The sequence below is a fragment of the Pseudorca crassidens genome, chromosome 16 (assembly GCF_039906515.1).
Source record: "Pseudorca crassidens isolate mPseCra1 chromosome 16, mPseCra1.hap1, whole genome shotgun sequence".
Classification (NCBI taxonomy): Eukaryota; Metazoa; Chordata; class Mammalia; order Artiodactyla; family Delphinidae; genus Pseudorca; species Pseudorca crassidens.
Window position 1 is genome coordinate 36,711,856 of NC_090311.1, and position 15,026 is coordinate 36,726,881.

Here is a 15,026-nt window from a genome sequence, read left to right on the forward strand (position 1 = left end):
GTTATTTTCTCTTCTAATATATTTTCTCTTCTAATATATTTTCTCTTCTAATATATTTTCTCTTCTAATATATTTCTCTTCTAATATATATTTTTTTCCCTTAAGTCATTGAAAAGCACAATAAAAACTGGGCAGAAAAGACTTCTGATAGATGTGTTTGCAAAACCTTTTCTCTTATACTCTTCTAAAGTAAATGCAAGATCTGCAGACACTGAACTTATAGTAGTCGTCTCTTGGCTAAATAATGCTGCATGACAAACACAACAACCTTGCAGTGGCTACAACAAGAAACCTTTATTTTTGTGCATGAGCGTGTAGGTTGGCTGGGTAGTTCTGCTGATCTGAGCTAGTCTAGGTGGGCTCACTCATGCCCCTGAAGCCTGCCATGGGGGTAGCAGCCGGCTCTGCTAATGTTGGTCTGGCTCTCCTGGTGTCTGGGGCCTCGGCTGGGGTGACTGAGCTGACTGAGCTTGGCCCCATGTGTTCGCTCATCTTCCAGCAGGCTAGCTCAGGCTCATTCTCATGGTGATGCAGGGTACTGAGAGAGAGCCAGTGGAGCCAGTGGTGGCCTAATATCTAGACTCAGCACTGGCCCACCACTGTTCCTCTTCCCCACTGATTCAAGGGGTGGGGAAACAGGCCCCACTTCCTGATGGGCAGAGCTAATTCACATTGCAAAGGATATGAAAACAGGGATGGAGCACCCCAGTTGTTCTTGCCATCAACCTATCCCAGAGTAGACACACCTGATTTCATATACCAGCACAGTTTTCTAGTTGTATAATATTGGGCAATTTATTTAACCACTCTGAGCCACTTTCCCTCAATTGGAAAATAGGTCCTGTGAGACTCAAAGGAAATCTATACACAGGGCCTGGGACATTATAGGAACTCATTAAATTCCTCACAGCTCTCCCAACAGCTGTTTAGAGAAGGGAAAGAGGTATACATCATCTCTTAACATGATGAAAATTAGATAATTTTATTTAAATTTGATTTGGAGAAACCAAACGCTAAACCCAAATGCATAATTCGGGAAAAAATGACATAAAAGTTTGAGCAGTCATTTGAAAGATTTTGAAGAAATTAACTGGGAAACAAAGTTCAATGTTATTAAAATCAGTAGGACCTTTGAGCTGATCCTATGGGAGCAAGAAAGGGCAGGTCACAAAGTCTGTGGGGCAGACCATGGGGACTTTCTCATCGCTTTTTGGGTCATACTCCACATCTGGTTGGGTGATAAAACCAGCAGTTTCTCTATCTTTCCCATTCTCCACGTAAACTTTCTTATCCCCGATGTGTTCTCGGAAGGAGTCCTAGCTGGGTCAGAGAACTCTCAAACTGCACAGCAGCCCTGAACTAGGAAGAAAGTCATAGTGTGGGGCTACCTTGGTCCTGCCCATGGTTGCTGACTTAGCTCAGAATAAATGTCATAAATCCTAATCAAATGAATCTATAAGAGGAAGAATCACAGAGGTGACAACAAAGGTGATGAGTAGCTAACATTCACTCATTCCACAAAGATTTATTGAAGTTCCTACTCTGTCAGCATTGGGGGAACAGTAAATGAGACTGAGAAGTTTTCTGCCATCAAATAGCTTATATTCTATGGGGTCAAGGGAAGAGTATTTGTATTTGCTGTATTTTCAGCTAACACTTATTTTATTTTTAATTTTCCCCTCAACTTTATTGAGGCATAAGTGACAAATAAAAATTCAACATACTTAAAGTGTACAGTGTGATGATTTGATATATGTATACATTGCGAAATGATTACCACAACCAAGCTAATTGAAACACCCATCACCTAATAGAGTTACCTTTTTTGTGTGTGTGGTGAGAACACTTAAGTCTACTTACTTTGAAAATTTCAGTATACAATACAGTATTATTAACTATAGTCACCATGCTGTACATTAGATCCCCAGAATTTATGCATCTTATAAGTAAAAGTTTATATCCTTTGACCCCATTTCCCACAACACCCAGGCCCTGGCAACAGCTGTTCTATTCTCTGCTTCTGTGAATTTAAATTTTTTAGATTCCACATATAAGTGAGATCATACAGTATTTGTTTTTCTGTGTCTGGCTTATTCACATAGCATTATGTCCTCCAGGTTCATCCATGTTGTCACAAATGGCAGATTCTTCTTGTTTTATGACTGAATAATATTCCATTGTGTGTATATATATATATATATACATATACACATATATATATGTATATATATAGATCACATCTTCTTTATCGATTCATTGGTCAACAGACACGTAGGTTGTTTCCATGTCTTGGCTATTGTGAATCATTCTGCTAACGCTCAGTAAGTACTTACTGTGCGTGAGCTACTGTGCTAGGCACTTCACACATATACGTCTCATTTAACCTTCACAATAGCCCTGGAAGGACGGTGTTGTTATTTTGCTTGTTTCATAAGTGAAGAAACTGAAGTTTTGAGTTGTTATGTAACTTATCCAAGGTCACCCAGCTAGCAAGTTCCTGATAGGTTAACATTCGAAGTGATGGGGTGGGAAGGATTTAAGTGACAATATCCGCTGGGGGTCTGGTGATAAATGGAGTTCAGAGAGAGGTCAGAATTGGAAATGCACTGCTTCTGACAGGTAGGTGTTAGCCACAGTCATGACAAGAGGGGGATCGGGATTTGGGCAAAGAAGGGAAAGCAGAGAAATAGGGGCTACATTCTAAGAAAACCTTCATAAGAAAAGAAGTGATGAAAGAGGGACCAAGGAAGACAATAAAGAAAGTGGAATCTGAAAGGTGCCCATAGGATTTGATCTTGTTAAAGAAGTCAGAAGAACAGGAATTTGAGAAAAGCTTATTCAGAAGTCTGTTTCTTGGTGTCCTGGGAAGAATCACAATTTCCCATTCCATGTATTGCCCTCATTTGTATAACTGACAGCTAATATACTTGCATCTTTTTTATGCTGTTTGTAGTTATCCTTAGAATCTTTATTAGCCATGGAAATAAACTTTCAAATTCTATTTAGGCAAAAGCTTCACATTTCCATCCCCTACCCCCAACCTTCTGGTAGCTTCCAGTCTGACGTGGACACCCCAAATATCACTTATCTGGAGCCAATGTTCTCGTTTCTCTGCTGAGTCCACACATCCTTGTTTGACCAGGTAACAGGAACAAACAATTCCTTCTATAATGGATGTACCCTAAGGTGTTATGCTTCCGAGAATCTCATCTGAAAATTGATTCCCCTGAACCATGGCGCAGTGTGATTTTAGTTCACACACTTGTTATTTATTGGTTACAAATGGTAGGGATTTGACTAGGTTTGCTGTGTCTCTAGGCCAGAACAGTACAGGTAGTGTCCAACTCAGAGAGGGAAGGAAGAAGCTAGGGGAGGGGGTTGGAGCACAGCCATAAATGGTAGTTGAGGTACCAGAGTAGCTGACCACATTAGCAAAAGGTTATTTAACTAATAATGATCCAACTGTAGTACCATGTCCCCCCCAACTTTTAAAAATGTAAAATTAGTATTAATACTAATACTGGTTAAGACTTCTTGCACATTTACTATGTGCAGGGCATGGCATCCAGCACATTCTATGGACTATCCCATTTTGACTCTCACAAAAGGACTCAATGGCTTAGGTTTAATCATCAATTCCTCCACTTCCCTTAGGACAGACGAGGTTCTGAGTAGAATTAGGAAAAGCTGAAATATCTGGGCTCACCTCCTCGCCCAAATCCTGGCCTTTAGCCACTGCTGTCCAATAGAACTTCCTGTGATGAAGGGAATGTTTTATATGCTGTCCAATATGGCAGCTACGAGCTGCACATCTATGTAGACCACTTGAAATGTGATTACTGCAAGAGACTCGCACTAAGAAACAAACACACAAAAAAAACTGAATTTTAATTAAAATTTAAATGTAAATAGCCACATTTCATAGTTGTTTTGGACTGTGCCAATATAGAACAACTCCAACATTGCAGAAAATTCTATTGGATAGCACTGTTTAGGAGAAATGCTGCATTTCCCCCTTCCTCCCTGGTTGGATTCCAAGGCAAGCAAAGGGGTTTCTTCTCCCGTTCCCAGCTCCTCCAACCCTCCAGGCTTAGAGAAAGGCGATTCCTCATTCCGCCTTCTCCTGCTTCACCTCCACGCTGCCCACCCGTGGCACCAGCTTGTTCAACAGCCTTGGGTTGTGGGAGCCCCAAAGGGGGGAGCAGATGGGAGTGACCTTCTCTATCAGCAGCAGCATCAACGATCCACAGTTACTCAGCTCTCAAAAGATGAAAATTATTCTTCCAGAGATAGAATCAGCCGAGCTAAACCTGCACACACACACACACACACACACACACACACACACACACACACACACACAGCATTTAATGACATAAACAAAAGAATTGCTCTGTGCTTTGCTAGAGTCTCTATAACTGGTGACTTAGATGGAAGAAAGCCTGTGAGGTTTTCTTTCTCTTCTTCAAAACTTTAAAAAATAACTGGTTGGAAGAGAGACCTTCAAGATGGCAGAGGAGTAAGATGTGGAGATCACCTTCCTCCTTACAAATACATCAGAAATACATCTACATGTGGAACAACTCCTACAGAACACCTACTGAACGCTGGCAGAAGACCTCAGACTTCCCAAAAGGCAAGAAACTCCGCACGTACCTGGGTAGGGCAAAAGAAAAAAGAAAAAACAGAGACAAAAGAATAGGGGTGGGACCTGCACCAGTGGGAGGGAGCTGTGAAGGAGGAAAGGTTTCCACACACTAGGAAGCCTCTTCACTGACGGGGACAGGGGGTGGCAGGGGGAGAAGCTTCAGAGCCACGGAGGAGAGCACAGCAACAAGGGTGCAGAGGGCAAAGCAGAGAGATTCCCACCCAGAGGATCGGTGCCGACCAGCACTCACCAGCCTGAGAGGCTTGTCTGCTCACGCACCGGGGCAGGCGGGGGCTGGGAGCTGAGGCTCGGGCTTCGGAAGTCAGACCCCAGTGAGAGGACTATGGTTGGCTGTGTGAACCCAGCCTGAACGGGGCTAGTGCGCCACAGCTAGACGGGAGGGAGTCCGGGAAAAAGTCTGGACCTGCCTAAGAGGCAAGAGACCATTGTTTCGGGGTGCATGAGGAGAGGGGATTCAGAGCACTGCCTAAACAAGCTCTAGAGACGGGCGCGAGCCGCGGCTATCAGCGCGGACCCCAGAGACGGGCATGAGACGCCAAGGCTGCTGCTGCCGCCACCAAGAAGCCTGTGTGCGAGCACAGGTCACTATCCACACCTCCCCTCCGGGGAGTCTGTGCAGCCCGCCACTGCCAGTGTCCCGTGATCCAGGGACAATTTCCCCGGGAGAACACTCGGCAGGCCTCAGGCTGGTGCAACGTCACGCCGGCCTCTGCCGCCGCAAGCTCACCCCGCATCCGTGCCTCTCCCTCCCCCCGGCCTGAGTGAGCCAGAGCCCCTGAATCAGCCGCCCCTTTAACCCCATCCTGTCTGAGCGAAGAACAGACGCCCTCAGGCGACCTACATGCAGAGGCGGGTTCAAATCCAAAGCTGAACCCCAGGAGCTGTGCGAACAAAGAAGAGAAAGGGAAATTTCTCCCAGCAGCCTCAGGAGCAGCAGATTAAGTCTCCACAATCAATTTGATGTACCCTGCATCTCTGGAATACCTGGACAACGAATCATCCCAAAATTGAGGCGGTGGACTATGGGAGCAACTGTAGACTTGGGGTTTGCTTTCTGCATCTAATTTGTTTCTGTTTATCTTAGTTTGGTATTTAAAGTTTATTATCATTGGTAGATTTGTTTATTGATTTGGTTGCTCTCTTCCCTTTTTTTTATATATATATAGATATATTTTTCCTTTTTCTCTTTTTTGTGAGTGTGTATGTGTATGATTCTTAGTGTGACTTTGTCTGTATAGCTTTGCTTCTACCATTTGTCCTAGGGTTCTATCTGTCCGTTTTTTTTTTTGTTGTTGTTGTTGTTCTTTTAGTATAGTTTTCAGCGCTTGTTATCATTGGTGGATTTGTTTTTTGGTTTGGTTGCTCTCTTCTTTGTTTCTTTATTTTTTTTTCCTTTTTCGTAATTACTTTTTAATTTTTTATATTTAATAATTTTTATTTTAATAACTTTTAATTTAATTTAATTTAATTAATTAACTTATTTTTTTCTCCCTTTTCTTCTGAGCCATGTGGCTGACAGGGTCTTGGTGCTCCAGCCAGGTGTCAGGCCTGTGCCTCTGAGGCGGGAGAGCCGAGTTCAGGACACTGGTCCAACAGAGACCTCCTAGCTCCACATAGTATCAAACGGCAAAAGCTCTCCCAGAGACCTCCATCTCAACACTAAGACCCAGCTCCACTCAACGACCATCAAGGTACAGTGCTGGACACCCTATGCCAAACAACTAGCAAGACAGGAACACAATCACACCCATTAGCAGAGAGGCTGCCTAAAATCATAATAAGGTCACAGACACCCCAAAACACACCACTGGACATGGTCCTGCTCACCAGAAAGACAAGATCCAGCCTCATCCACCAGACCACAGGCACCAGTCCCCTCCACCAGAAAGCCTACACAACCCACTGAACCAACCTTAGCTACTGGGGGCAGACACCAAAAACAATGGGAGCTACAAACCTGCAACCTGCGAAAAGGAGACGCCAAACACAGTAAGATAAGCAAAATGAGAAGACAGAAAAACACACAGCAGATGAAGGAGCAAGAAAAAACCCACCAGACCTAACAAATGAAGAGGAAATAGGCAGTCTACCTGAAAAAGAATTCAGAGTAATGACAGTAAACATGATCCAAAATCTTGGAAATAGAATGGAGAAAATACAAGAAATGTTTAACAAGGACCTAGAAGAACTAAAGAGCAAACAAACAATAATGAACAACACAATAAATGAAATTAAAAGTTCTCTAGAAGGAATCAAGCAGAATAACTGAGGCAGAAGAACGGATAAGTGACCTGGAAGATAAAATAATAGAAATAACTACCACAGAGCAGAATAAAGCAAAAAGAATGAAAAGATTGAGGACAGTCTCAGAGACCTCTGGGACAACATTAAACGCACCAACATTTGAATTATAGGGTTCCTAGAGGAAGAAGAGAAAAAGAAAGGGACTGGGAAAATATTTGAAGACATTATAGTTGAAAACTTTCCTAATATGGGAAAGGAAAGAGTCAATCAAGTCCAGGAAGTGCAGAGTCCCATACAGGATAAATACAAGGAGAAACATGCCAAGAAACTATCAAAAATTAAATACAAGGAAAAAATATTAAAAGCAGCAGGGAAAAGCAACAAATAACATTCAAAGGAATCCCGATACGGTTAACAGCTAATCTTTCAGCAGAAACTCTGCAAGCCAGAAGGGAGTGGCAGGACATATTTAAATGATGAAAGGGAAAAACCTACAACCAAGATTACTCTACTCAGGAAGGATCTCATTCAGATTTGACGGAGAAATTAAAACCTTTACAGACAAGCAGAAGCTAAGAGAATTCAGCACCACCAAACCAGCTTTGCAACAAATGCTAAAGGAACTTCTCTAGGCAGGAAACACAACAGAAAGAAAAGGACCACAATAACAAACCCAAAACAATTAAGAAAATGGTAATAGGAACATAAATATCCATAACTACCTTAAATGTAAATGGATTAAATGTTTCAACCAAAAGACATAGACTGGCTGAATGGATACAAAACCAAGACTCATATATTTGCTGTCTACAAGAGACCCACTTCAGACGTAGGGACACATACAGACTGAAAGTGAGGGGATGGAAAAAGATAATCCATGTAAATGGAAATCAAAAGGAAGCTTCAGTAGCAATTCTCTTATCAGAAAAAATAGACTTTAAAATAAAGACTATTACAAGAGACAAAGAAGGACACTACATAATGATCAAGGGGTCGATCCAAGAAGAAGATATAACAATTGTAAGTATTTATGCACCCAAGATAGGAGCACCTCAATACATAAGGCAAAAGCTAACAGCCATAAAAGGGGAAATCGACGGTAACAATCATAGTAGGGGACTTTAACACCCCACTTTCACAAATGCACAGATCATCCAAAATGAAAATAAATAAGAAAACACAAGCTTTAAATGATACATTAAACAAGATGGACTTAATTGATATTTATAGGACATTCCATCCAAAAACAACAGAATACACTTTCTTCTCAACTGCTCATGGGACATTCTCCAGGATAGATCAGATCTTGGGTCAAAATCAAGCCTTGGTAAATTTAAGAAAAGTGAAATCATGTCAAGTATCTTTTCCAACCACAATGCTATGAGACTAGATATCAATTACAGGAAAAAATCTGTAAAAAATTCAAACACATAGAGGCTAAACAATACACTACTTAATAACCAAGAGATCACTGAAGAAGTCAAAGAGGAAATCAAAAAATACCTAGAAACAAATGACAATGAAAACATGATGACCCAAAACCCATGGGATGCAGCAAAAGCAGTTCTAAGAGGGAAATTTATAGCAATACAATCCTACCTCAAGAAACAAGAAACATCTCAAATAAACAACCTAACCTACACCTAAAGCAATTAGAGGAATAAGAACAAAAACCCCCAAAGTTAGCAGAAGGAAAGAAATCATAAAGATCAGATCAGCAATAAATGAAAAAGAAATGAAGGAAACAATAGCAAAGATCAATAAATCTAAAAGCGGGTTCTTTGAAAAGATAAACAAAATTGATAAACATTTAGCCAGACTGATCAAGAAAAAAAGGGAAAAGACTCAAATCAATAGAATTAGAAATGAAAAAGGAGAAGTAACAACTGACACTGCAGAAATACAAAGGATCATGAGTGATTACTACAAGCAACTCTATGCCAATAAAATGAACAACCTGGAAGAAATGGACAAATTCTTAGAAAAGTACAACCTTCCAAGTCTGAACCAGGAAGAAATAGAAAATATAAACAGACCAATCACAAGCACTGAAATTGAGACTGTGATTAAAAATCTTCCAACAAACAAAAGCCCAGGACCAGATGGCTTCACATGTGAATTCTATCAAACATTTAGAGAAGAGCTAACATCTATCCTTCTCAGACTCTTCCAAAATATAGCAGAGGGGGGAACACTCCCAAACTCATTCTACAAGGCCCCCATCACCCTGATACCAAAACAAGAAAAAGATGTCACAAAGAAAGAAAACTACAGGCCAATATCACTGACGAACATAGATGCAAAACTCCTCAACAAAATACTAGCAAACAGAATCCAACAGCACATTAAAAGGATCATACACGATGATCAAGTGGGGTTTATCCCAGGAATGCAAGGATTCTTCAATATATGCAAATCAATCAATATGATAAACCATATTAACAAATCGAAGTAGAAAACCATATGATCATCTTAATAGATGCAGAAAAAGCTTTTGACAAAATTCAACATCCATTTATGATAAAAACCCTCCACAAAGTAGGCATAGAGGGAACTTACATCAACATAATAAAGGCCATCTATGACACACCCACAGCCAACATGATTCTCACTGGTGAAAAACTGAAACCATTTCCTCTAAGATCAGGAACGTGACAAGGTTGCTGTCTTCTTCACTCTCACCACTATTATTCAACATAGTTTTGGAAGTTTTTGCCACAGCAATCAGAGAAGAAAAAGAAATAAAAGGAATACAAATCAGAAAAGAAGAAATAAAGCTGTCACTGTTTGCAGATGACAAGATACTATACATAGAGAATCCTAAAGATGCTACCAGAAAACTACTAGAGCTAATCAATGAATTTGGTAAAGTAGCAGGATACAAAATCAATGCGCAGAAATCTCTGGCATTCCTATACACTAATGATGAAAAATCTGAAAGACAAATTAAGGAAACACTCCCATTTACCATTGCAACAAAAAGAATAAAATACCTAGCAATAAATCTACCTAAGGAGACAAATGACCTGTATGCAGAAAACTATAAGACACTGATGAAAGAAATTAAAGATGATATAAACAGATGGAGAGATATACCATGTTCTTGGATTGGAACAATCAACATTGTGAAAATGACTATACTACCCAAAGCAATGTACAGATTCAATGCAATCCCTATCAAACTACCACTGGCATTTTTTTTTTTTTTTTGTGGTATTTGGGCCTCTCACTGTTGTGGACTCTCCCATGTGGAGCACAGGCTCTGGACGTGCAGGCTCAGTGGCCATGGCTCACAGGTCTAGCCACTCCGCGGCATGTGGGATATTCCTGGACTGGGGCACAAACCCGTGTCCCCTGCATCGGCAGGTGGACTCTCAACCACTGCACCACTGGGGAAGCCCACCACTGGCATTTTTCATAGAAGTAGAACAAAAAATTTCACAATTTGTATGGAAACACAAAAGACCCCGAATAGCCAAAGCAATACTGAGAAAGAAAAACTGAGCTGGGGGAATCAGGCTTCCAGACTTCAGAGTATACTACAAAGCTATGGTAATCAAGACAGTATGGTACTGGCACAAAAACAGAAATATAGATCAATGGAACAAGATAGAAAGCCCAGAGATAAACCCATGCACATATGGTCACCTTATTTTTGATAAAGGAGGCAAGAATATACAATGGAGAAAAGACAGCCTCTTCAATAAGTGGTGCTGGGAAAACTGGACAGCTACATGTAAAAGAATGAAATTAGAACACTCCCTAACACCATACACAAAAATAAACTCAAAATGGATTAAAGACCTAAATGTAAAGCCAGACACGATAAAACTCTTAGAGGAAACATAGGCAGAATGCTCTATGACATAAATTACATCAAGATCCTTTTGACCCATCTCCTAGAGAAATGGAAATAAAAATAAACAAATGGGACCTAATGAAACTTAAAAGCTTTTGCACAGCAAAGGAAACCATAAACAAGACAAGAAGACAACCCTCAGAATGGGAGAAAATATTTGCAAATGAAGCAACTGACAAAGGATTAATCTCCAAAATTTACAAGCAGCTCATGCAGCTCAATATCAAAAAAACAAACAACCCAATCCAAAAATGGGCAGAAGATCTAAATAAGCATTTCTTCAAAGAAGATATACAGATTACCAACCATCACATGAAATGATGCTCAACATCGCTAATCATTAGAGAAATGCAAATCAAAACTACAATGAGGTATCACCTCACACCAGTCAGAATGGCCATAATCAAAAATCCTACAAACAATAAATGCTGAAGAGGGTGTGGAGAAAAGGGAACCCTCTTGCACTGTTGGTGGGAATGTAAATCGATACAGCCACTATGGAGAACAGTATGGAGGTTCTTTAAAAAACTAAAAATAGAATTACCATATGACCCAGCAATCCCACTACTGGGCATATTCCCTGAGAAAACCATAATTCAAAAAGAGTCATATATATACCACAATGTTCATTGCAGCTCTATTTACAATAGCCAGGACATGGAAGCAATGTAAGTGTCCATCAACAGATGGATGGATAAAGAAGATGTGGCACATATATACAATGGAATATTACTCAGCCATAAAAAGAAACGAAATTGAGTCATTTGTAGTGAGGTGGATGGGCCTAGAGACTGTCATACAGAGTGAAGTAAGTCAGAAAGAGAAAAACAAATACTGTATTCTAACACATATATATGGAATCTAAAAAAAAAAAAAAGGATATGAAGAACCTAGGGGCAGGACAGGAGTAAACAGGCAGACATAGAGAATGGACTTGAGGACACGGGGAGTGGGAAGGGTAAGCTGGGACGAAGTAGAGATTGGCATGGACATATATACACTACCAAATGTAGAATGGCTAGCTAACGGGAAGCAGACACATAGCACAGGGAGATCAGCTCTGTGCTTTGTGACCACCTAGAGGGGTGGGATAGGGAGGGTGGGAGGGAGATGCAAGAGGGAGGAGATATGGGGATGTATGTATCTGTATAGCTGATTCACTTTGTCATAAAGCAGGGACTAACACACCATTGTAAAGCAATTATACTCCAATAAAGATGTAAAAGAAAAAAAAAAAGAAGAAAAAAGAAATAACTGGTTGTCCTACATTAAGGTGGAAATTGGGTCTTCTTGACCACCCAAAGCAATGTTTAACTAAGAGAAGTATTTTTCTGAACTGCAAAAGTATTCAAGTCTTTAACCTAAAGACCTTCACAGATGAAAGCTCAGGACTTACAGCTGCTTCAACATTTTAAGTACATTTTCAATGCTAATGAATTCTTTTACAATTCGTATTTGCTAATTCTTCTGTGTGTTTTAGAGGTAGCTTCACTAATCATTACTTAGATGTAACCCAGAGCTTTCTGCAGGTGAAAAGAGGAGCTCAATCCAGATTTTATAGTTAAAGAGCAGGAAACTGGGGAGGGGTAAAGAGACAAAATAGCGGGAGGGTAAAATGAGGAAGGTCTTTAGCAGTCTATTTTTAAAATACCCTAAGGTATTGTGTGGCCACCGAGCCATAACCTTCTAGTCCCCTTCTCAAATTTTCTAAAAAGCCTTACTCACTTTGAAACTTTGAAGTACAACCGACTAAATCACCTAGGGATTCTTGTTAAACGGCTCTGGGGTTGGGCCTGAGATTTTGCATCTCTAGCAACGTCCCAGATGACGATGCTGTTGAGTAGCAAGGATGTAGAACCCAAGAAATTGGAATCAGACCTAGTCAGTTCGGAGACTTTGCTTCTGACGGGGAGCATAATTTACAGGAAGGTCCCTCGGGCAGCTCCTTAGGCCAGTGAGACAGCCGACTTTAGGGCGACGTTTGGAGAGTCGGGCGAACCTTAGCACAAGGAGCAGCCGTAACTTTTACTGGGGGTGTGTTACGTACGTACCGGACTCCTGTGCCTCATTCATTTTGTCCTCTTCAGCAAGCACAGGAAGTGGACACTATTATTATCGTCGTTTTATATGTGAAGAAAGGCTCGGAGATTTAAGTAACTTGGCTAAGGTCATGAGGTTTTCAGGAGAGTTGAATCTAGGTCCATCTAACAATAAGAAACAGTGTTTTAAACACTTTGGGGCCTCAGTTCCCTGTGCTGTGAAATGGGACGGGTTGTATGGCAGAGTCCAGATCCCTGCCGGATACACCCAAGAGAGTCCTTGGATTCCTTTTCCAGAGCTTGCTCTTTGAGCCTGCAGGGGAAAGTTCTTTCTGAGAACACCCGGCCCCCTCTGCTTGCCTAGGTCAGGGGCACGCACTGCAGTTGCCGGGGAGGGTCGGGACGTCCCAGAGCGAGCTGGCTCGGGTCACGGAGGGCCGATCCATTACATAACCGCGAGGCGGCCCTCCTCCCGCGCGCCCCTCACCCCTCGCCAAGCCGCGGCTCGTAGAGCGGATCTCAGGGATAAATCCCATTCACCCGCTGGCCAGAGAGTGCACGGCAGAGCTCGGGACGCTGAACTTGCTGGTGCATTTCAGAGGCCGAGCGCGGGGATTTTCCCCGCCACGCTCTCCGCCTCCCGCGCTGCTCGCGCTGCCCGCGGGGTACCGGCCCCAGCACCGCCGGCGCCCCCTCCCAGTCAGCTCCCCGCGCCTCGGACGCGCTGACCGCGGCGCCTGGGGCCCCGGAAGGGGCCACCGCGCGGGGACGCGGCACGGTGGGCGCGCCCCGGGGGTATGTCCGCGCGCGCGGCCGTCCGGGCTGCAGAGGACCACGCGAGGTGAGCACGCAGCGGGGCCCGGCGGGGGCAGGCGGAGAGGGGGGTCTGGGCGGGCTGCGGAGGGCTGGAGGCTGGCCCGCCGGGCTGCCGGGGCGCAGTCTCCCGCCGGTCGCTCTGGCGCCGGGAAACCGAGCGCTCGGGCCCGGGAACCACCTGGCTCACCTTCTGTGCTATCTCCCGCTCGGCCGTGCTGAGGACGCGGTGGCTCAGGTGACCCGGGCATCCTTCGCGGCGCGGCGGCGGGCTCTAGGGCTGGGCTGGGCGGAGGTGGCGGAGGGCTCTCCCTTGGCTCCCCGCCGCCCCAGCGCCTGGTGAGACGCGCGCGGGGAGCCCGCCACCGTAACCCGGTCCCTCGGAGCGCCCGTTGGTTTAGAGGAGGGACACGTGCCCACTTGCCCCGACGGTGCTGGGCAGGCGCTCGGGCAGTTTCTGGGCAGGTGGCTGGAAAGGGAGCGGCTTTGATCCCTATCTCCTGTGTTTTCCAAATGCAGACTTCTCGTGCAAGAGAGACCGCCTTTCTTCTGGATTCTGTTTCCAGTGTATCTTATTTATTTCTTTATTTTGAATCTCCCCTCACCCTCAGGTAATAGTACTCACAACCTTCAATTGACTTAATTTCTTAGTTGCTTCTTGTCCTCACAGAAAATCAGTGATACCTGTAGTATCACTGATTCACTGAATCACTGATTCACAGTGAATTCACTGATTCACTGTGATTCACTGAATCACAGATTCAGGGGAAGGTGTTTGAAGCAAAATTTAAAAGCACGATTCCAGTAAGTCCTGGGGCTCTTTGGTTAGCCTTCGGCTTTCACAACTCAGCATTCTGAATCTCTTGTAACTTTTTTTTTTCTTTTTTTTTTAGTGTTGAGTTGGATGGGACCTGCCAGGGCACTGGTTCAACCCTTACATTCTTTTTTTCTTAAACATCTTTATTGGAGTATAATTGCTTTACAATGGTGTGTTGGTTTCTGCTGTATAACAAGGTGAATCACAACCAGGACCACTGCCCTGGGGTCAGGCTCACCACGGGTGTCCCTTGATCACTAGGCCACCTTCTTTAGCTCAAACCTCAGGTGCTAGGCTTGCCCACCTGATCTCACAGGCCTGGCTTGTCTCATCACTTCCTACCTCACATATTTCCAGGCCTGACATCCATGACCCCCACTTCCAGAAAACACACACACACACACACACACACACACACACGCAAACACACACATAGTCTTCTATTTATGTCTTTTATGCTCTTGTACGAAATAAATCTTCTCTGCATTTTGGGAAAAAAAAGAAAAAAAGCAAATCAGCTATACATATACATACATCCCCATATCTCCTCTCTCTTGTCTCCCTACCCAACGCCTCTAGGTGGAC

General features: G+C 43.1%; 1 long non-coding RNA gene across 1 annotated transcript in view; it reads right to left on the reverse strand.

Annotated features, from left to right (window-relative positions):
* The window catches only part of LOC137209013 (uncharacterized), a 41,821-nt gene extending 27,817 nt beyond the window's left edge, over positions 1-14,004 (reverse strand). The window contains exon 1 of the long non-coding RNA XR_010935864.1: positions 13,815-14,004. This is a non-coding gene — a long non-coding RNA (uncharacterized lncRNA). The remainder of the gene's footprint in view (positions 1-13,814) is intronic.
* Between the last annotated feature and the right edge of the window lie 1,022 nt (positions 14,005-15,026).